Source organism: Zonotrichia leucophrys, chromosome 11, assembly GCF_028769735.1.
Source record: "Zonotrichia leucophrys gambelii isolate GWCS_2022_RI chromosome 11, RI_Zleu_2.0, whole genome shotgun sequence".
Lineage (NCBI taxonomy): Eukaryota > Metazoa > Chordata > Aves > Passeriformes > Passerellidae > Zonotrichia > Zonotrichia leucophrys.
The window spans coordinates 708,813-732,996 of NC_088181.1; the positions used below are offsets into that span (position 1 = coordinate 708,813).

General features: G+C 47.7%; 1 protein-coding gene across 1 annotated transcript in view; it reads right to left on the reverse strand.

Moving 5' to 3' along the window:
* Positions 1–23,326, reverse strand: part of ZFHX3 (zinc finger homeobox 3) — a 384,977-nt gene extending 361,651 nt beyond the window's left edge. The window contains exon 1 of the mRNA XM_064723577.1: positions 23,227–23,326. The gene's annotated coding sequence lies outside the window, so the exon portion shown is untranslated. The remainder of the gene's footprint in view (positions 1–23,226) is intronic.
* Between the last annotated feature and the right edge of the window lie 858 nt (positions 23,327–24,184).

Sequence of the window (24,184 nt, forward strand, 5' to 3'; positions counted from 1 at the left end):
TGGACAGGGCAAAGGATGGACAGGGCCAAGGATGGACAGGGCCAAGGATGGACAGAGCCAAGGACGGACAGGGTAAAGGACAGCCATTCCTCCCTGCTGGAGCAGCCTCCCCTCCTGGCACAGCTCCAGCCAGCTGTGCCATGCCATGCAGCCCTTCCCACTGCCACCAGCACCCCTGGCCCCAGGCTTCAATGACACAGGAGTGAGAATCAGCCCCTGGAGCCCTACAGGCTGCACAGCAGGCACTGAGCACCATCACTGTCACTGGTGTCCAGCCACTGCTCCACAGAAGGAGGCTGGAATTAGATGATCTTTAAGGTCCCCTCCAACCCAAACCATTCTGTGACTCTGTGACTCTATGAACTGATCTCACATCATCAACCCTGCCTGGTTCTAGACCTGACAAAACATGGAAGCATCAGCTGGTCTGTGTTCTCCTTCATTTAATATTATACAGTAGGTTTTAAATGCAAGGAATATACCTGGAGCAACAGGAGAAGGTTGGGGAAAATTTCAATAAAAATCTCATTACCCTAATGAGGGAGACAAACTATCCAGCAAACCTCTTCCCAATGCTCTACATCATTACATATTAGGTACAAACCAAACCCTTTTATTAAGCAACTACAATAAAAATAGGTTGTTTTCTCTCCCCTCCTTCTTTTCAACTCTCTGATTTTCTTTATTTTTGGAACTAGGCTCAATAACTGATTTCTCCACAGAGCCACCCACCAACAAACTTCACTAAGTGGAAACTTGCTGCATTATCTGTGTCCACACACCCTCACTCACCAAAGCTTCAGGGAGCTCCAAATGAAGTATTTGGTGATCTCCCTGAGAGAGGGTTGTACTTTATTTGCATTTCCCCCCGTCTGTAATTAAACACTGGTAAATTTGCAAAATCCAGGTGTTTTATAAGTCTGTTCTTCTTCTTCAGGCTTAGTTCCCAAACCATTCTTGTAATAAAGCAGCAAAATCAAGTGCTTTGGAACACAGAGCAAAATCTGGAGGTGCCACAAAGCACAAGTGACATCAATTCCCCACCTGGCTGGTGTCTCCTGAGAGAGCATCCAGGGGCTTCTGAGCAGCAGAATTAAGACCTGGGTTAGATCTGAACAGCAACTCTAGATCATCTAGAGATGGTCTCCTCAAGTTCCATCTCGCTCTGCTTGAGGAAAACGGCAGCACGAAGCGACGGCTCCATGTCCAAGCTGGACCCCAGCAAAGCTGGAATTACCATTTTCCTGGGAGGCCTGGGGACTGTTGGGGACAGCAGGGGCTGGGAAGGGCTGTGGAGCTGCCCCTGGGCAGGCAGAGCCCTGCTGGGCCGGGCAGGGTTTGGCGCAGCCCCGGGGCCGTGCTCCGAGCATCGCTGCGGCACCAGAGGAAACCCAGCAAGCCCCGCTCTTACCAATTACAGGGCGTCAATATTGACTATCTGAGGGATTTCCATGCTCAGGAAGCAAATTAGAAACTCAATACCTGAACTATTCCTAAATGCAGTTATCAACTTCAGAGTTTTATCTCATAAAACCAATTCAGCTTAGAGTTTAATTCTATTAAATTAGGGCTTAGAAATAAGATTTGCTCGGAGAATGAATGCATCATTAGTTTTAAAATGCAATATAGTGAAACCCAAAATGTGCGGCATTACAGTTTGTAGAATAAATGAGTAGAGGTGGCACCCAAATGTACTTCTCCCTAAATATATTTACCAGAAAAACCCACGCGCTCATTAGGACAGTGTTTTGGTGTGGGGAACATCCACATTCCTTTGGGAATCATAATCCTCTTGTGTCTCCCCTTGGCACAAGTTTTTTCTTTGTTCTTAAAACCTTCTTATTTCAGCAGCTGACAGAGAAAAAAGAATCAGCATCCTCTTTCTTAATAAAAATGCCACAATGAGACCCTGTCGGGCCTGTGCCAGGCGTGTCAAAGGAGCAGGGACTAATACAGGAAACCTCAAGAACTCCCCGTTTTGTGCAAGTTACAGTACAGGGAAGAGTCACGTAGGGCTGGGTTTTAAATCAGGTTTCCAATAGATGAAAAGCACCCTTCCATGGGGTGCATGTAATCTCTGAATAGGGCCCTTAGTTTCCTGTGGTATTGTATTAGAAGGGATGTTTGATGCAATAACGCGGGGATAGAATATGCTCAAAGAGGGGGCGGGGGCCCGGCCCCGCGTTCCGAAGCCGGCGGCTCTTTGATGGCCGAGGCAGCCCAGCCGTACCTGCAGCAGCAGCAGCAGCCTGGGGCTGGGGAAAGGCCACAGAAAGGCAGAGGCACGGCGAGGCTCGCCAGGGCCCGAACAGAGAGGAGCCCTTCGGGTGAGCCGCGTTTGCCGCCGCTCCTGCTCAGGACGGGGCGGCTCCGAGGCCCGATGAGAACAGCAGGTGCCTCTGCGGCCCGGCCAACGCTCAGCATCTTAAAAAGCTCCTTTCGCAAAGGCAAGCAACACTGTCCCCAAACAGGATTGCAGAGAGAGCCACAAACTGTGAGGTGCTGCCACAGCATCGCACAGTAATTGGCAGCCCATCGTCTCTCACACTGATAGGCTGGGTTAAAGCTTTAAAGATATATTTTAATGTGTGTTAATTTCCTACTTTTACTTAAGTAGACTATAAGAGTTTTGTTCTTATTAGAAGTACAAAATTAAAACCAATTGAAATGATCTAATTATAATTTTTGGGAGCAGAAGAGTCATATGGAACAACCCAATTGACTCTATCAAGCCTAAAATACTCCCCAGTATGCATTTTAATGTGCCAATTCCCTTGAAAATGCATGCAGAGCTGTGGGAGAGCAAAGACTGGAATGATAAATGTGAGATATGTCCATGTCATTGTTGTGCAGCAGCTCTGGGGGTGCTGCCCACACCCTCACCCCGTCTTCAGTCAGAGCTTGATTTTACAGTCATTGAATTCTCATGTTCAAAAGGGAGCCAGAGAAGCACAACATGGTCAGATGCTTGTGGTTTGCCATATGATCTTCCTCTTCCTTAATTTTTTATTCTATTTAGGTCAAAACAGTTCTTGTATTTTTCATGAATGCAAGCCTCAAACTTTCCCTTTTCTATTCCACGCTCAAAAGCAGAGAGGCCACCGCCCTGTGTGCCAGGCCACAACTACAAAATGTTGTAGTTTTGCTACAATTCACGTTTGCTTTTGGTTTTCATTGAGTAAAATGACTTTATCTGTTCCAAACAGTAAAGCAGAGCAGCTCAGCCAAGATGCTACAGGGCTGCTGACATTTGGAATGCTATTTTCAGTCCTATTTTACATATGCTTTCAAAATGTATCCTATGAAAAATAAAAGTCAGATACAAGAGGGGCTGATTGGTGTCTCTGGCAAAGCAGATGACCTACTTCAGCCATAAAGGTGGGGAAAACTCATGGATATTGGCAGGGAAGGGAAGGGAAGGGAGGAGTCAGTATCAAAACCTGTGCAAATGTCCAAGGAAGAAAAATCCAGCCTAGAATGGGGCACTGGAGGGAGGTGGTGCCAGCATGAGGCCATGGACACTATGGGCACAGCAAACTCCCTTCTTCCTGATCCTGGCAACAGACAAAAGGCAGCTGGGAAACAAAATGGTTTGCTAAGTGTAACCCAAGAGGGAACATGACCTTGCACACCTTTTAACACTGAGCTTCCCAAAAATTCAGCGTGCTCCCTCAGAAGGGGGAACAGAACCGCAACATTCTTCAAAATGGAAACAAATTTTTTGCAAAGAAAACCAGAATGAATCAAGGCACCACCTGAGAAAGCAGATTAAAGGGAAAAATAAAATAAAAAGTTGTTAAAGTTATTAAAAATACCTCTATTTGAGGCCAAAGCAGCACCTCTCAACTCCTCCCTGATACTTCCCATTCCATGTGGCTCTTTCTGCCTATAAACAAATTGTAAAAGATGGCAACAGCTAATTTAAAAAATAAAATGCAAAGTGTTGCAGCAGAGTCTAAATTGAGTCTGACAACCAAGGTCACATAACTTTTCACTTTTATTTAAAGGCATTGCCTTGATTACTGAAAAATATTGCAAGATATATAAACACAAATCTGGGGGGAGGCCAGCCCGCCTCCGAGGACTACAGCCACGGCTCCTTATTCTTTGCTTGAAAAGGAACAACAGGAATAATTTTTTAAATTGCCAAATGTCGTGTAATTATCAAATTGTAGAAAATTGTCAGAAATCATTGATATAATTTTTGGAATTATGTTTTCAGTGTAAGCAGTATGTCCTAACCTGTCCTGTTATACCTAAATAAATTTCAGTTATTTCTGGAAATTTTAAGAAATGTTTGCTGCTTTAATTCCTGTAAATGCAAAAGCTTTCATTATACCTTTAATTTCTTTTAATTGCATTTGTAGCGTTCTGGGCCGTTTGCTGTGAGCTGTGAGCAGACTCTGGTGAGCAGATTCTGGCTGTGAGTCTGAGGAGGAGCAGGGAGGCTGCAGCCCCCGGGGCTGGCTCTGAGGGACCCCAGCTCCCCTGGCAGCCCCCGCTGCCCTGGGCCCAGCAGAGCCTTTGCAGGGATCGCACTCACAGCTCGGTTTGAGAGAAAATACCCATGGATTCTGAGGAGAACCAGAGCCTGCTTGATGTTCTGCCTCTGTTGTCTCCAGGCAGATCTGAATGAAAGCTTGGAATTAAACTGTCTTTGAATATAATTTTCATTGCAAGTGATCTAAAATAAAACAACCTGGTTTCCACACCCAGGTTTCCAGAGCCAGCTGCCACATTCCCCTTCATTCATACACAGGAATTCTTAAGTTATATTATTTTAAAATTAGCATATAACTTTGTCACAAATTTTTTTATTATTATTAATTAAAGGCAATAATCAGCCATTTTCTTTTCCTTTGTAAAAATTCCTTTCCAGGACCCAGAGGTTTCCCTGTCACTCCCCCACTGCAGTGCCCAAGCACCCTCAAATGTTCACTCCTGCTCTGGTCTATGAGAAATTCCTGATTAAGTAATTTGTATTGCCTTTAATTAGGAAACTAATGTAAGGTCACTGATATCAAGTGATCAGAAGCACACAGGTGGACTGCACCAGTTCCTCCCTGGAGCCCCAGAAGGAAGGACCCGACCCCTTGGAGGGAGCTCAGAGGAGGCCCCGGAGCTGCTGCAGGGCTGGAGCCCCTCTGAGCCAGGCTGGCAGAGCTGGGGGGGCTCACCTGGGGAAGGGAAGGCTCCAGGCAGAGCTCAGAGCCCCTGGCAGGGCCTGAAGGGGCTCCAGGAGAGCTGCAGAGGGACTGGGGACAGGGATGGAGGGACAGCACACAGGGAATGGCTCCCAGTGCCAGAGGGCAGGGATGGACGGGAGATTGGGAATGGATTCCTGGCTGTTCGTGCTGCAGGAGGCTGTGGCTCCAAAACAGGGGAGACTGGGAGTGTGGGGGGAAAGGGGAGAAGAACCAGCCCTTTCTTCATCCTTTATGGTCTACCTGGAATTTAGTTCACTGTAAATTTTATTTCAAAGACAAAAAACCTTATGCCAAACTCACCTTGGCTAAATATCATTAACTGATTTCTAACAAAGATCTGATCCACTTTCACTTGCAAAACACTTTGTCACTGGTTTATATGCACCACTTCCAAAGAAAGGAGAGAGAAAGGAGAGATTTTTAGGTCAAATGATTAAGGAGAAAAGGGATTTAAACCAACAATTTTTTTTAAGTTCTAATTGTTTGCTTATTGACACCAATTTACATGGAGCCACTTAGTGAATAAAGGTTTTCACAGTACATGGCACTTCTTTATGTCAGTTTTTAGCCATCATGTCACAGCCTGGCTTGAAAAGAAGAAATGCTGAAAACTCGTAGGCCAGAAATGAACAGCCTATTAAGATCTGAAAAGCTGTCATCCCTGCTGAAAAGACTTGCGTCAGCCACTGAGGATATATTTTAAACCGCCTGTCCGCAAGAAAACTTTAATAATGCAGCCTTGCTCTAATGTCTTGTGAGAGGAGAGGCAATTTTACTTCTTCTATTAACCCAACGTGATTACAATGGCTTATTTCATGGAATATTAAGTTCAAATTCTGCTCCCTAGGAGGACAATAAAAAAAAAAGAGTGTGCTTATGACATTGCCCGAAATAGCCACAAGGACCGCAACTCCTTGGTGCTTTTAATGCATCCAAGCCATAATCCACCTTAATTTGCTAATGGTTAAGTAAATTAGCAACAAAATAATAAACCACAAAAAGGTATCGACACAGGAGCAAAATGCTTTCCTCTCAAAAATATTAAAATAACAAACTAATGTTTTCCTAAGGATTGTCGTGGCCTTTCAGTCCTCTCCCTCCCCCTCCAGCCAGCTCAGAGAAAGCAGACTCCTTGTGTTGGGGGGGGCTTTGGCCATGGGGTGATCAGGAGGGAAGGGGTTTGTGCCCACACCACAGCTGGGGTGGCTTTGTGCAAACAGAGCCGTCAACAACCTGCCCCAAGAGCCCTGCACAAACCCCCCAGAAATGGGGTCCCCGAGAGCGGGCTGCTCGGCTGGGGGCACGGTGCTGCTGCCATCCACTGCCTCCAGCTGGCCAGAACATGGGCATGCCTGTGCCGTGGGGCACCTCTGGGCCATGGGGCACCCCTGTGCTGTGGGGCAACCTCACATCACCCAGCAGCACCCCTGTGCCATGGGGCACCCCTGTGCCGTGGGGCACCCCTGTGCTGTGGGGCAACCTCACATCACCCAGCAGCACCCCTGGGCCGTGGGGCATCCCTGCACCACAGGGCCTGCAGATGTCAGAGCACTGTCAGCACCCATCGCCACCTCCAGGAGGCCACTCTGAAAGTGCTGGCTTTAAACACCATTTGCAGGCTGCCCCCTTTTTGAGCAGTTGTTTAGGCCTGATCCTGACCATAAAAACCAGCATTAGAAAGGTGAATTAAAGCAGCAAATGGCATTGCCACTGTCGGTAATGCCAGTCCTGGGGGTGCAGAGACTGAGACCAGCACAGCCCTGGCTGTGGCTCTGCCAGCCCTGGCACTGACTTGCAGTCCCATAGCTCAGGAGCTCTGCACTTGGCACTGGGGCTTGTTCCATGGGAGAAGGAAGGGGAGAAACAGCACAAAACCCCAGCAGGAGAAACCTCAAATACCACATTTTGGTTTCAAACAGATGTTGGATGCAGAAAAGGCCTCCCCATTCCCCCTTTCTGACATGGCCTTCCTACACCTTTTTTTCTTTTTTATTTTTCCAATGTGGAAAAAAAAAGGAAATAAATTTTTCTTTTAAAAAATTAATGCATGCAAATATCCAGTGAAATTATAAATATCCACCATTAATTTCTTTTCCCTAGTTCCACAATTCCAAAGCAAAAAGGGAAAAACTTAAATAAATACATTTAAATCTCCTGCTGTGTAATAGTAAAGAGACTCCATAAAACCAGAACAATATTTATTTTTCCTTTTCGGAGCAGCTCCCTGGTTTATTAGGCCCGTGCTCCCAGCGATCTGATAAGCAGGAGCGAGGCTAAATGGCAAATGGCAAACATCCCAAATCCCAACCTGATGTATTTCCACAGCCCTGACCTTCAGATAAAAATCACACAGAAATCTGCAAACCCACCAAATATGCAGCACCACACGCTTGTGCTCAGACACAACAGTCGGGCAAAAAAAAGGAACAGGGAGAAGGGCGTTGCTATTTCCAGCCCTGAGCCTTCCCCTCCCTTCAGATCTCAGGATCCTGCTCAGATCCCTGAGTTGGAGGGGACGGGGACACCCCACCAAACCCAAGGGTTCCTCACGCCACCGAGGGCTCAGAACAGCCTGGCTGTGACCGTCAGGGAAACACCAGAGAGAACAAATAATCCCACTCCCACATTCTGTGCATATTTAGGAAAATACTTCAAACAGAAAAAAAAAAATTTTTTTGCAGTGTGAAATTACCTACAATTATGACAACTGCAAGAAAAAAATTATACGGGCAAAATTTGGGGCTGCTGGAAGAATTCTTTGATGTCTGGATTCCAATTTAACCCCGACTGAGTTCTGAGAATCAAATGAACAAAGTCTATCACACACCCCAAGTCTGCTTGTCGGTGCAAGGCATCATTCCCGCTCCATTCTTCCCAGGCACGCGTATTTCCAAGCCCCTTGCCGACATCTCCTCCCTCCGCACTGCAGACCGCCACTTGCCCGACACATTGGAGCCACAGCCCAACGGTGGATTTCTTTAGCCATTAAAACACAGGCATTAGCATCAATAAATACAGATAACAGTATTTCCCCCTGTCCCTGCACAGGCCGGGGCTCGGGCTGGGGCTGTGTGGGGAGCACAGACAAACAGACCATATTTCATGTAAGTATTTTTAGGCAAAAGACTGTCACAAGCACTGTCCCTGTACCTTTACATCGCGGCTGGGGAGAGCAGGAGTTTATTAAATAAGACTATAGGTGAATAATAAGGCCCTGATAAATGCCCATGAATATCTGGCGTAGCAGAGCAGGGAGGTGCTGCTGTCGCTGGCTCCGGGAACGTCACCTCTATTTTATACCAGGGCGTCAGCGCGGAGCCTCCGCGAGCCACACGGATCCCAGGCTGAATAAATAACATAATCCCCACCATTGGGGTGCTTTGCATATATAAAAATCACTTTTTCTTCAGGTACTGAACCACTGCATCCTCTAAACCTGAACTGAGCTGCCGGATTTTTGAAGCAGTTGTAAAACATTAATAATATATCTGGGTTGTTTAAAGAATATTTCCAAATAACATGAAATATTTAGTCCATTCCCCCCCTCACCCCACCCTCAGTGCTACCACCACCGTAAAAAGATAAGATTTATCATGAAATGTTTGAGGGGTAATCAGCCATTTTTGGCCAATATATTTTAATATTTATATACCTGACATAGCTGAATATAAATGATACATCATGATTTTCCATAGTGCATGGAATTTATACAATTAACGGAGGGATCCAATGGCTTTAGGGCACACAAGGTGCAAACAGTGTTACAGTCGGTTGCTGATTATTGTTATAAATCTCACAAACCATAAAGACATTAAGGTGCATTTTGTTTACCCCATTTGTTTTCAAATATTATGTACAACAATATTATTTATCATTAAAAGAGTTACACTTTCCCAGTGCATTTATTTCATGAGATACATTTATAGAACTATTTTAAAAATACAGCTGGCAAAATGCATGGCTGAAACAGGCAGGGAAACGGGATCATTTTCAATTTTTTTCCCAAAGATGATGGTTTTTCATTCTAAAATCGAGCAGACATTTCAGCAGTAGCTGTATCTGCAGTGTCTCAGACGAGGGCCCTCCCGCGCAGCCCCGCACCGGCGCTGCCGCAGCTCCGCCGTCCCTCCCGGAGCCGCCGCCGCTCCCGCGCACCGGCGGGGCCGGCGCCTCGCACCCCGAGCCGCAGCACCCAAACCGGGCGCTGGGCAGCTCAATCTGCCGCTTCCCAGGGAAAAACACTGCCAAACACGCAGCCCTGGATCCTCCTAGGGGAGCCGGTACTTTTCCTGGCAAGAGCTACCTCCCTGCTCCGTGTAGATGCAGCAGAACTGAGCGAATATACTCACAAATACAAATTCCCCCAAATGTTCCCAAGTGGGTATAATGTCCCGGGATTGTTTCAATTATTCCCCCTTGGGCCGGCCGGGTTTGAAGCGCCGGTTTGAGCCCCCGAATGTGAAACGTGAGCCGGGAGCGGGGCAGAGCCCCGGCAGCGCCGGGGTGTCCCCGGCAGCACAGGGACCCGAGCGCTGCAGCTGCTCATCAAATCAGGTTTATGTTCCTGAAATGAGTTCCTGCTGCTGAGCCTCAATTCACAGACAGTCGGGGAAAAAAGAGATGGATACAGCCCCAAACAACCCCCCTGGAAGCGCGTCCAGGGGACGGCTCTTTGTGCCCCAATGGAGGCAGCTGGGGGGATTTGCTTTATACCGACGGAAACACGACGTGCCAGCTCTATGTGTGTATCCTGTATAGAAAATCCCCCAAAAATACACGTTAGAAAGGCATTGCTGGCATTTTATTTGCTTTGCCAGAAGTAGATGAGTCCTTTCCCTTTCTCTTGCCTTCCTGCAGCACTGGCGAGGAGGTTTCTCAGCGATATTTTGCCATCCAGGAGGTGCAGCATCATTTACTGAACATGATCCCATTTTTTCTTAAATTTATATTATTTCAGGTAAACCAATTGGAGAAATAAAAAAAGTCAAATTTTACCATTTGCTGCCCTTTTTCCAGCACAAACAAAACCCCAGCCCAGGGAGTTACCCAGAATTTGCCTTTCTCTTTAGGCCTGCTCAAAGGTTGCTTTCTAATGTACATAAAATACAGAAACAGGGAGGAAATGTGGGAATGTACCGAACTGGCTGTTGACTTCAGGCACGGGAAGTGTTTTGTTGAGAATTCACAGGTGCTAAAACCTCATCAATGAGTGGGAAATGGTGCTAAATACGAGCTCTGCGAACTTTATTTTTAATGATGACTTTAAAACCCGGGGATCAGCGAGGTGAATGTAAAAACTGTTAATCTTAAATTTCTACAAACCCGAGTGTCAGGGCAAGCATGTCTGGTGCATCAAGCATAACAAGATGAAAACGAGGAGGTGTGGGTGAGGAGGGGGTCCGAGACACTTGCTTTTCTTGAATCCCTCTGAATACATTTCACAATTCATCAGTTTTTGTCTTCCCTGCCACGAGTGAGGACAATCAGACCAGACACCCATTAGATTTTTCATGCAATTTTTTTTTTTCTTGTTCATGACATGTTGGCAGGGAGGATGGCAATTCTGAAATCTTACCAAATGAGAAAAATGTCAGAAACTGAACTGACAGCTGGTGGTTACTATGGTGATAGGTGATATTGAAAAAAAAATAAAATAAGACTCAGTTAATTCAAAAGGAATCAAGTTCAGTATTTTTAAGCCAGTTGATAGAGATGAAAACTTAATCCCGATACTGGGGTGTTTTCCTGTTTTAGTTAAGAGCCAAAGAAACCATTTGCTTGATTAGATAATTAACTAGATACAGCTAAATATCCAATGAAAATTATAGTGAAACCAAAAATAATAATAAAAAATAATAACATGGTTTTTAAAAAGGAAACAGCCATATTAGGAAAAAAAATAAGCAGACTGGGGGAAATCTTGTGTGTGTGAGCAATCCAGAATTGTCCTCTCCATAATCACAATTACCGACACGGGTCTGGTTTTCTGCCATCGGTTTGAGGGAGAAAGAGTAGTTTCGCTCAGTGACAAAGACAAATCAGCTGGAAGGGAGGGAAAGCTGCTGACTGATGGCTTCAATCGAGGGAAGGCTGCGCAGGCAACTTCGGCAGGAACCTGGATATCTCCATATTTGTGTTTATGTATTTTATGGGCTTTTTAAAAATTCCCAAGGGAGCTATTTCTGGGGCCTGAATACCGCGAGATCTGGTGTTCTCCTGGCATTTCCATCGAGAAAGTGAAATACTAAAATACCATGAGAACATCAGATCTCCTGTTATTTCGGCTGCATTAATGGTTCCCTCAGGTATTAACAAAGCCCCTGAAAAACAAACACAAATATTTGAGGCAGAAACAGAAGTGCTGGAATATCCACCCCCCACCCCCCCAGCAACCCAATGCACCCACACAAAAACCACCTCATTTTTGTGATCTCACACTTCGAGGAACAAATTTTACAACCATACACGTATAAAATTAATATTATATGGAAATTATTTGGCCACCACCTCTGTCTTTGTGGCAGGAATTGAGTTTGTTCCCCAACAGCCCAGAGGAGGATGATCTCCATATAAATGCAGGTGGGGTTTAGAGATATTGTTATAGAACACGACGTTTGAATGCAAAAGTCTCCAAACAGTTTGAGTTGTGCCTGTGCTCCCTTGGGCGGGGATGGCAGAGAGGAAGTGGGATGGGATGGGATGGGATGGGATGGGATGGGATGGGGTGGGATGGGATGGGATGGGATGGGATGGGATGGGATGGGATGGGATGGGATGGGATGGGGTGCGATGGGAAGGGTGCGGTGGGATGGGGTGGGGTGGGGTGGGATACGATGGGATGGGATGGGATGGGATGGGATGGGATGGGTGCGGTGGGATGGGATGGGGTGGGATGGGATGGGATGGGATGGGATGCGATGGGATGGGATGGGATACGATGGGATACGATGGGATGGGATGCGATGGGATGGGATGGGATGGGGTGCGATGGGAAGGGTGCGGTGGGATGGGATGGGGTGCGATGGGAAGGGTGCGGTGGCAGCCCCAGGCCCGAGGCGGCCCCGCAGTGCCGGCCCCCGTGTCGGACCCTCGGGAAGGCTCCGGGCGCTCCCGCCCCGCGCGGCCCCGGCGGGAGCGGCGGGGGGGCGAGGCGGCGGCGCTGCGCGGGCGGCACTGCCCCCTGCCGGGCGCGGCGGGAACGGCGGGGAATGCCCGACAGCGGGAATCGCCCGGCCCTGCCACCGGGACCACAACGCCAGGAATCGCCCGGCCCCGCCATGTGCTCCATGCTCTCTGAGGGCTTTTCCAACCGAAAAAAATCCCAATTTTGGTAACAATGCGGGAAAACCATCCATCGTTATTTCAGAGATGGGGACGCAGCTTCTCCCAGCTCCCGGACCCAGCAGGCAGGGCCTGTCCGTGCTCTGTGCAGCCAGGAGGCTGCAAGCACACAGACAAGGAGCTAAGAGTCACTCAGGACCAGGACACCACTGCCACCATCCATGGCCTTGGCCACCTCATCTCCCACACCTGCTGCTTGCCCACCTCCTGCGGGAGCTCATCCCTGAGGCCAGGGCGGGAGAGCAGGAGGCAGGTCCGGCAGGAGAGGACACAGGAGGAGCTCCACAGTGGGCTCATGGTGCTGGAGGTGGGGAGGGAGGGATGGGATGGGATGGGATGGGATGGGATGGGATGGGATGGGATGGGATGGGATGGGATGGGATGGGATGGGATGGGATGGGATGGGATGGGATGGGATGGGATGGGATGGATGGGATGGGATGGGATGGGATGGGATGGGATGGGATGGATGGGATGGGATGGGATGCAATGCGATGGGATGGGATGGGATGGGATGCGATGGGATGGGATGGGATGGGATGGGGATGGATGGGATGGGATGGGATGCAATGCGATGGGATGGGATGCGATGGGATGGGATGGGATGGGATGGGATGGGATGGGATGCGATGGGATGGGATGGGATGCGATGGATGGGATGCAATGGGATGGGATGGGATGGGATGGGATGCAATGCGATGGGATGGATGGGATGGGATGGATGGGTGGGATGGGATGCAATGCGATGCGATGGGATGCAATGCGATGGGATGGGGTGGATTCCTTGGGGTGCAGCTGGGCTCTCTGGGCTGCTCCATCCCTGGGCAGTGCTGAGGGTGCCGTGCTCATGGCAGGCAGACACAGCTCATGCGGAGGCTCTGCAGGAGGCTCTCCGGGCAGGGGAGGTGACGAGCAAGGCCAGGATGAACAGAAGTGGCTCTGCTGCCCTTGTCCCACACGGTTCCATGCATTATCCCGGAGTGAGAACGCGGCCCCGTTGCACCCAGAGCAGCCCACACTCACTGATTATGTCCCTAGGGCAGCAAGCCTGCTTTCTGCTCAAAAACACAGGACAATGTCCAGAAAAACAGTGGCCTATAAACAGAAATTGCTTCTGGAACAGTTTAAGCCCAGATCCACAACAGCAAATTTCACTGCTCCTTACAGGAATGGAGACAGTGCCTGCTTGTCTGAATTCCAAGCATGGGAACAGACAATTTGGGAATCTTCCCCGTTTGACTGCACGTATCGCAGCACTGAACTGCTCTGGGGACAGCAGCAAAACAAGTTCCTCAATACTCGCAAGAAAAAAAACCTCTTGTCTAAACAACACGATTATATTAAAAGTAAAAAAATACCATTTTAAATAAATACAATTGCAAAAAAGGCTCTGGGTGATAAGGGAATGATGAGGTAAATAAAGCAAAACCAAAAGACCCAGCAAACCTCATTTCAAGATAAAAACCAGTATAAATAACTGGCTTGGACTGTTTAAAATATTGTTATAAATTACACCTTCATTATATACGAAAAGTAGACACTGTTTAAAATTAAAGCCTATTGAAACAGTGTAAAACTGCTTCACTATATATATTATGTGTAACTTAGAATACGTTAAATTCAGTGAAATATTGAATTTCACAGGGTTTAAAAGAAGTTTGTCTTCCAGCCACCACACCAGAAAATCTGTAAAATGACCATATGTAAGTACCCACAGATCCTGAATCTTTTTTTATATGTATTTCTACAAAAATCAAGTTTCTTTTTCTAAAAATGTGGTTTACAGTGTCCTTTGTACTGGGCACGGAGGTGGGGATAGCAGACAGCTGATGTTAACTAATAATACAGACAACTAAGAATAACACCCTTCATTCTTGACCCTTTTTGCCTTTTAGAAAACGTTGATAGAGAATTCAATTGTGATGAAATTTCCAGTGGTTAATGGGATGATTGTTTCCCCCCGATATTTTCAATCAGAAGCCTCCCGGTGCGTTTTTGCTGCAGCACAGAGCAGAGCTGGGGCTGTGGAGAGCAGGAGCGGGCGCAGTCAGTGGCTCTGCGTGTCCCCAGGATGTCCTGCGGTCCTGCAGCTCCCCTCAGACACAGGGCGGCTGTTCCGGCGGATCTCAGCACACACATGCCCTCGTTCCGAGGGGAGGGAGCCCTGCCCGGCTGTCCCTGACCCCCAGCGCGGCGCTGCCCGGGCTGCGGAGCGGGGAGCGCTCAGTCCGTCCCACGGCCATGCAAACTCTGCAAGTTCGCCCTGGCCGGCCGAGCCGCTCCGCCGGGCTGCTGGCGCGCACCCGGGGCTGCCGGGGCACAGCGGGGCTTTCTCCCCGTTCCGTGCTCTGGAGAGAAGCGGCCGTGGGCGATGCGCAGCGCGGCGGAGCTGCCGCCGCCGCCCCAGGCTGTGCCGCTCCGCAGCCGCGCTCCGGAGCTGCCGGCCCCGCTCGGGGCTCGGGGTCAGGCCCGTGTCGGGGACGCTGCTGGGCCGGGTTCGGTCACACCGCAGCCCAGGCAAGGCCCAGCCCGGCTGTGCTCGGGGCCCTTGGGCTGCCAGCCCCTGCACAGGGGCTGCAGGGAACACACAGCGCTGCTGTCCCTGTCCCCGAGCCCTGCACAAGTGCTTCGAACAAAACCGCCTGAAACACCCCACTGTAAAAGTTCTACAGAAACACCATCGCTGGACTTCACATTTAGGAAGAATTAAGCTTTTAAAGAATTTTTTCCACTGAAAAAAAGCCTTTAATGGGAGTTATCCAGGTGGCCCCTGGATTTATTGTTGGATTTCTCTTTGACTGCTCTGGGGTTCCCAAGGGGACTATTACGTCAACAATTTCTAAGGCAACATTTTATTCCAGGTGAAATTCCTTAGAAGATGAGAGCTTTGGCTTGGAGATTCTGGGATCCCATTTGAAATCACTCACACTGACTACAGAAGAATTTTTAAAATAAATTACTGCGTTGCCTCCTGCTTTCAGATGCATCTATCATCTCTCTCTATATATATGTATAAACATTCTTTATAGAACAATTTCAAATGTAATTCTCCTGAAGCTATTAAAACTCCCTATTTAATTGCATTCATAAAAAAAGTTGTCTGGAATACAGTCAAAACTGACCACTTAATTCAAGGTGTATTCTATATTAACATACTTTCCCATTCTGAAAAATTAGTGATAGGGGCTGTTCTGTGCATGGAACTCCCATCAGAGTCAGTCAAGAGCCTTTATTTATAAAGTCAGGGGGCTTCTGAAGTCTTTAATGACTATTTTTGGTCAAACTTGAAAGAAAGAGACAAGACACAAAGATCTCCCAGTTTCCAGTGTAAAAAGAATCTGTGACCAGTAGGAAAAGCTGAGTAGGGCCTTCGATCCAGACTAAACAAATTTCAGCATCAAATGATAAATGAATCGAGGAACTTGCACTCTCAGATCCTAAATTATATTAAGTCACCAATTTTATGAAGCCAGAAAAAGGTCATCACACGATACTTATGAACTATGGTAAATAACTAAAATTTATGCAGTAGGATGATTTTAATCATTGGTATCCTTAAACCTTAGAAATAGATACAAATTGTAACAAATCAGAAAAGTTAAAGGGAAACTATAATTGTTCCTTTTAAGACCTATTATGTGTAATATCCATTGGCCATATTTGTTCCACAGGTCAGGTATAAAAATAAGTTTACTGTATTTCTTGCATTTGATTAACAGAAAGAGCTTAATGATACGTGTCCACATTCCTGTCTCTGTGCTAGTGTCTATTGGGGCTTTCTTGCCTAAACTGAAAACCATCTGTCATAAATACAATAACGGCTTTTAAATCCGCCCCACCTAGTCTTCCTGCTCCCCAAAAAGGGGCACATCAAGCATGGGCTGCTCCTGAAATATTCCTTCCAAGTTGCTAAGTGGATATAAAAGAACACAGACCTAAAATAATCTGCAAATAACTGTAACATAAGCCCTGAAAAATGCTTTTGGAGCCAGCGCGAGGAGGGAGAGACGGCGTCCACTGAGCCCAGGCCAACGCAGGGTCCGGGCAACCCGGGCAGGGAAACAGTGTTGGTCACTGGAATACTTTGTAATTGTGAAAGATTATTACAGCTCTTATTTAAATCAGGTTTCCTTTTGAGTATTTTCATCTAATTGGACAAGTGTTGAGCTTGCCGGGCTGTCACAGCTGTTACAGGACATGAACCACGCTTACAGTAACAGCTTTCGTTCCACATTTTTGTGGAGCAGTTTCCATAGCACTCAGATCAGGGCTTGCATATTTTTATACCACTTGCATATTGAAAATAAACTCTGATGTTTAGCTTGCTTTCTCCAAGTGCATGTGGTACTCAAATTCCCTGAAAAACAAGCTGGCAACTCTGATTGAAGCCCAAGCAGGCAGGGTGTGACACCTTGGTAACTTTTATAAAGTTATTTTCAGCCTTCCTTTCCCCTAAACTTCATAGAAAATGGGACGAGAGAGCTGGGAAGCTGGCATTTATCTTAACCACCATTCCTGAATTTAACATTGGGGCAAACTTTTCCATTGACAACAATATCCAAGATAACCAGATCCTCTGCCTGTGGGGATGTGCTGAGGAATTGCCTGTGCCTCGATGAAACGTTTCCCCCATTGTGAGCAGATAAAAGGAGAAGAGCTCAGGAGCTGGAGGGACACAGCTGCAGGGGCCGGGCGGCCCTGAGGCCCTGTCCCACCCCAGGGGTGAGGCTTTCAGGCACCCGGAGCCCCGGGCAGGCAGAGCACGCGCCTGTTGGGAAGTTTATTCCTGGTAAAAGAGTCACTCTCTAATGAGAAGAACAAACAGGATGTTATAAGGTGGGATGGCAAAGTGCAGCCAGTGCAAGCCCTGGCCGGCAGCGAGGCCGGGGCTGTGCCCGGTGCCCGCTGTCCCCGTGGCACTGCCCAGGCTGTGTCCCACCGAGCCCGCCGTGTCCCCGCAGCCCCTCACCTCCTAACCCCCTTCCCAATTAGCACATTGAAAATTAGCAAAATACAGCCCCTGCTTTGCACTTTAAATTTTAATAAGAAACAGAGACATCTCTCTCTTTCTTCTGCTGTTCCTCCCTCTCCTCCAAGAACAGAAGGCTGCTGGTGAAAGGAATGAAAATCTGGAAAGAATTTGGGGTGGACTGGCCAACCCCCTTTCATTTCCTTCAGATGTTTACAATCTAGCACCTTTCTGAAGACAAAGATGGGAAAAAAGCTATTTTTCCTTTTGACTGAAGGGTGAGACAGGGGGGTATTAAAAACTGATCAATGTAATTTTTTTCACAGAAGTATTTGCACATCTGTGAAATAATGTAATTTATGAAAAAAATCTTTTTATATGACATCCATGATTATAGCCTGATCTGGAGAATTATTCAAATATAAAATTAAATACTCAAAAACTCGCTGCGCTGTGGATGACTGAGCTTTTACCAGCTGTGCATCACACTTCTCTAATTCTATTAAAAGTATAGAAGTGAGGCTTCCCAAGGATGTCTGAATCCCTTGTAAAAGGAATGTTACATTTCTAAATGCTTTATGATCAGTTGCTTTTTGTTTTTTCTTGATTATCATCCCAGTTGTTGGATGTTTTATCTGACTGTACCAAAAAAAAGAAGAGAGGAGGAATGCATACCCGTGGAGAGTGCTCTATAAATTATATTGTATTTTATTATCGCAGGGCTTAAGGAAAAATTGGCTCTTAAGAAAGGTTAAAAACCTTTAAAGTGAATTCTTCTGTTTGGTTAAAAGTACTTTTGATTTAATATGATCCATCTGCAATCTGGGCCTGGCCTCCTCCCCCTTGGGGAACGGGGCGATGCCCACGGGACCAGGACAGGGCAGCGATTTGTGCCTGAACAGGACGAGTTTGGGTCACCCCGTGCCAGCTTCCCTCCCAGCAGGGGACCAGCTCACTGTCTCCTCACACAGCAATTCCCAGATTTTTAAACAATTCATCCGGGGGAAAATGAGCGGGCACGGCTGCTCCTGGGGGTGGTTTCACAGCCTTCCCTCCCTTCTGAAGGGAAAGCTCAATCCTATTTTCCAAGCTTAAATGGAAGCTTTGGTACAGATCCTGCGCTGCTTGGACATTATCCACAGGTTACAGACGGAATCACCGCGAATTCACCGTGCGTCCCCATGCCGCAAGCCAACACTAAACTCGAAGGGAAAATACAATTCCCCAGACCAACAGAAACACCACGGTACAAACCAGCCACTGAAAGAGCCCCAAAACAGGTCACATTAGTAAAAGCACGTTGGAGTTTAGCAAAGAGGGAGACAAAATAAGGGCTAAGCCATTGTTTCTGCTGCCGAAGACAGACGGACTTTAATAACACTTAACAGAATGATGCACATTAACGATCTCAGAAAGCACTTCTTATGCCTCATCCATCATGCGGAGGAGAAAATGAAGCCTTCGACAGCATTAGGAATTATTCTAGATCTTGTCAGTAATTCGCAGCTTCTCGGTAGTATCGTAACACAAATTTGTGTGGATGAGACACTGACCATTAATCTAAGGGGGTTTTTTTCGCTCGCTGCAGCGTGGGGAGAATGTATCAATTGTTTCATGGAGAAATTTCACAGCTGAAACCTTACTAAATAAAACAGGGGTGAGGAAAGAGATATAGACAGAAACATAAACAACTGCAACGTGGAGACAAATCATTATCTTTAAAACAAAACCTACCATAAAATCACCATATGTGTGTTTTGTGAATGGGCAGTGAGCAGCCTCCTGCTCTGAAAATCCTCAGAATATGCTGATTATAAAGTTATGTTCATACATACAAACACACTTAGATTTCATTTTCTGGGAGGCTTTTTTCCCTTTTTTTTTTTTTTCTGGAGTATAGGCAAAAAAGCCTGATTTCTCCTCCCAAGAGAGCCTTGTATTTTTTGCAAATAGTAGCAAAACAAATTTCAAGACAAAATGCCACGCAACTAAATAAACAACAGCTTTTGGCAACCTCTTCCCTAAGTCGCAAGCTGCTGTTCGTCGTGTGATAGCTGTTGCCACTGGAATCTCTACTACAAAGGAAAAGGTCCATAAATATTTGTACAGCAAACTCCACAGAAAAAAAAGCCTCCCCGAGTGAGCTCAGAATTCATTTCTATACGTGCGATGTAAAGATGAAAGCTAATGAGTTCTGGGGAGTTTATGATAAATTAAAAGTGCGGGGCTCCCCGCCCCAGCCGCGTGTTTACACGGATCTGATCCGCTGCTCCCCAACAAAACACTTGTCAGACAGAATGAGGCGAATTCGCCTCCGGATGTGGAGGAGCTGGATTGTCTCAGGGACAAAAAAACAGATAGGATTTGATCAAATACTAATCAGGCAGCAATAATGTGGTATCCTAAAACACACCCTACTTTATCTCCAATGAAATAGTGACATCTATCCAAAAGTCCTCAAAGAAACTTGGGTTTAGGTAATATATTGTGATTGCAGCAGATAGGCAGGATTAAAATCAGGCTTGATCTTCAAAGAGAATAAGAATGTATAGTTCTGTTTACTGCACACATATTTGTATATAAAAGATATGACAAATATTTCGAGTTCTTTAGAAACCTGTATTTCTGTATTTTGAATTTTCACAGACCCAGTGCTGAGAATGGGATTTGACAGTCCCAGGTAATAGAGGCAAATTAGAGATTAAACTCATTAGAAATTATAAACACTCATATAGTCTGTTAAACCCCCTGACAAAACCTGGAAATTAGAAATCCAATAACACAGCATCAATAGGGTCTTTAACGGCTGGACAAATGTTTAAACTGCGCGATGCTCATGTGAGGAGTGAGATGGAACAGTCGGAATCAAGGTTTGCATTAAATAACACGGCATTGATGTCGGATCAAAACATTCATATCAACTGGTTTGTTCCCTTTTTTTGCCATTAATTTCCATTCTCCTGTTATGGTCTAAATTCATTATTAATTTTGCATAGTATAAAACATTATTCTTATTTGTAAATATGCAGATGAGGGAGGCAGCTCCGGAAGGCACCACACAGAGCAGGGCTGTGTCCAAGGGGCCACTAACCCCTGGGGCTGTCCTCCACATAAAAAACACTTCGAAAATAAAATATTATCCACAAGCTTTAATTTTTTGGCCTAAATAATTAAATCACAGAGGGAAATACTGTGAAAACAATCATCTCACTAAGCACAACTCAATAAATCCCAAGGAACGGGCACTGGGATAGCAAAAGCAAAATTGTTTGCGTTCCTAATGTTGGGTCTGACCTGGAAAGGATAACAAAAGAATCTGGCATGAATATGTATTTTTATAGGGAGCTCTGCTGGTAAACAGAGCGAATAAAAGCGAGGGGATTATTTGAAAATAGTTTCTCCTAAACTCTCAATATGTTTAATCTGATGATATGAAAAACCATCCATAAAGCAGAAACACATTCAGCCCCTACAAAATTCTGCACAGAGAAGTGAAAAGGGTTGCAGCAGAAGAAAACAAACAAACAGCAGCAATCCTGCAAAGCTGCGGCATCTCCCCACGCCCGCCTGCTCTCCAGCGCCGAGATAAAGACCCAATCTGCTCATCAAACACCTCCGGGCTCGGCCATCTAATAGGAACAAATTGGCAATGACTGCCCAAGCAAGTAACACAGGCCCACTGATTTGTAGATTGATACTGATGCCTAATGATCCCCTTGGGCAGATCAATAGCAACAATCCTCATCCCTGCCTTTCTTCTTTATTGGCACGGCGGAGCGAGCGCGGGGAATGGTGTGTGCGCGCACGGCTGCAGGTGCCGGCCGAGGGCCGGGCACCCAAAGGGCCCCTGAGCCCACGCTGCCCTGCCCTGTGCTCGGGCTTGGCCTGCCCACGCTGGCCCTCGGCAGCCACACGGTGCCCCTGGCACTGGGCTGTGCCAGGCGTACCCCAGAGTGCGATGCAGCCAGGACGGGCCTGCGCCACAGCGAGGGAAAGCACAGAGACTGGGATAATGAGAGAAAACCTTCTGAGAGCTGAAGGCCAGTGTGGCATTTGGGTGGCAGAGCCATGCGGGACGCTGGGCGCGCTTTGGAGAGCAGGGCACGCAGGCAGGTGGTCTGTCCTGCTCGAACTGGGTTACACGTCTCTCCTGCTCCATCTCTCGCCTTTTCCCTCTTCTCCCCTCAGCTGACTCCTTGTCTCTTAGTGCACTACACCATGATCAATCAGGCACTATCAGCACAGGGGTTTTATTCAGTTACTCTGGAGTCACTTCCATCTGCTGCTTCCAGCCCCACATCTCGAAAGAATTAGGGATTTTCTATTTATTTATCAATCTAGTGAATACAGTTATCCCATTAGTAGATCCTTTTAAAGTCCCTGGTAGAACCTAAGAAAAACTAATGGAGTTGATTTGCATTTGGTTTTTTTCCCAGTGAATTAATGCCAGTGATGTTCTGCAGAACCACACATGGTCACTGCCACCTCGGGGTGCTGGCAGACATCACCAGCAGCACTCCACTCCCCTGAAAATCACTCTCTGCATGGAATAACCACATAGAAACCTAAGACGTGATCAGGCGTACCCAAATCACTAGGTCGGCAAACAGAGGGGAAGGAAAAATGTCCCACAAAGTTTGTGCCTCCTGCACATGAAATATTAATTTTGCATTAAGGTGTGTGTCGTCACCGCAGTGTCCCCCAGCCCGGGAGCACGGCTGGGGGTGCCACCCGTGGCCTCGCCAGGCGCAGGGAGCGCAGGCACCGATTTTAAATCCCATTCAGACTCGAGATCTGCTTTGTTCAGCAATCACCTGGCTACTCTTATTCTTCGTGGCTCTTTTATTAAAATGTGGATAAAGCAAAAGGCAAAGGATAAAATTAAATTCCACTGACTGTAAATTTCTAAATCATCCCTCCAATAAAGGATTTTCCTTTAATAACAAAAACGCCTTTCCCATCTTTTTGCCGATCTCGGCGTATACTCGCAATAAAACAGGGCTGCGTGAAAACCTTTGTAACTCGACCCTTCCAGTGCATAAATTAATCATTTTCCAAATCCTGTATTTTCTTTCCTTAAGTTCCCGGGCGCGGGGGTCGTGCCCCCGCCCAGCCTTGACCATCGCAAAATTCAAATTCCCACTAATGATGAGTGTAATCATCGCAATCACCATCACCATCATCATCGCCAGGAAAGCCGGATCCTGTTGGCCCCTGACATCAATCAGCGACGGGGGGGAGGCAGTTCCCCCCCCCCCCAGCGCCCCCCGGCAGCGATCGCGTCCGTTCCCCGCGTGTCGGAGTCACCCCCGCTCCATCCCGGCCTCGCACCTCCGCCGCTGCCAGGGCGGGACGGCACGAGCGAGACGGGACGGGACGGGCGGGCCGGGGCCGGTGCCCCCCATGTCCCCACGTCCCCCCCGAGCCCCGGGTGGGAAAGGAGCGAGCGAGGGAGGGGAGCGAGGGGAGGGGGAGCAGCCGCACGTGTGACGCGCCCGGCCGCCCATTTGCATATTCACATCAGCGCCGCGCCCACTTAAGCAGCGCGAGGCGAAGGTGTCTCCTCCACCCACCACCCAGCCACCACCACCCAGCCACCAGCATCCAGCTCCCACCTCCACCTTCCCTCCCGCTCCCCGCAAGCCGCGCTCCCAGCCCAAAAGCGAGGGCGCGGGGGGCCGGCAGGAGGGTGGGCGCGGGCTGCCTTACCTCCGCTCCCGCGCTACCAGGGATTCCCCGTGCTTCCGCCAGGAATTTTGGAGAGCCATCCTTCAAGGGTTTTTAGTTCTGTCTTTCTCTCTCTTCCTCCTCCTCCTCCTCCTCTTCCCGTGTTGTGACTGGGTTTATAAAAAAAATAAAAAAAGACAACTCCATGTAAGCTCGCAGCCAGGGCACGGCGAAGTCTGGGGCTCCGGGGGGAGGGAGCAGCGGAGGGAGGGTCACAGCTCCATGCCTTACAAAAGGCAACCCAAAGCCTGGATATTTTTTTAATATCGTACACAAAACGCTGCCGCACATATACACGTAACACAGGCCCCAGACCTGGCGCTAATTAGGTTTTTGCCAAAAACTGTCGAGGTTCAGCCTATGACACGAATGAACGCTGCGGGGCCGGGACTCAGGAGCCCTCACCTGGCCCGAGCCCCCCAGCGCTCAGCCCGAGCCTCCCGGAGCGGGTGCCCAGGAGGGCGAGCGTTTATGGGGCGCGTCGAGAGCTCCCACGGCGGCGGGGACCCAGGGCAGCCGGAACCACGCGGCACCGACCTGGACTATTTCAACCCGAGTGCTGTTCCAGGGGTATTTTTGCACAAATTAATTTTACTATTTCACTGCTCCACTCACAGTGGGGAAAAGGAAAAAAAAATAATAATGAGGGTTGAGTATCCCCTTGCAAACGTCACAGAAGCAGCATCGCGTGTGCCGGGATGGGTCTCCAGGAGCACAGGCCTATTGTTCTAAGGACACGGCTTTTGTGAGCGGGGCAGCCAGCCAGGCTGGAGCAGGAGGAGGAGGAGGAAGAGGGGAGGGAAGCCCTTGCACAAGCACACCGTGCACCGCAGCACTGTTTCACACCCTGCAGTAGATGTTTGCTGAAAATACACGGTGCACACGTGTGGCACTTTTTTCCAAACATGTCATTACCGGGAATGATTAAGGGCTTCGTTGC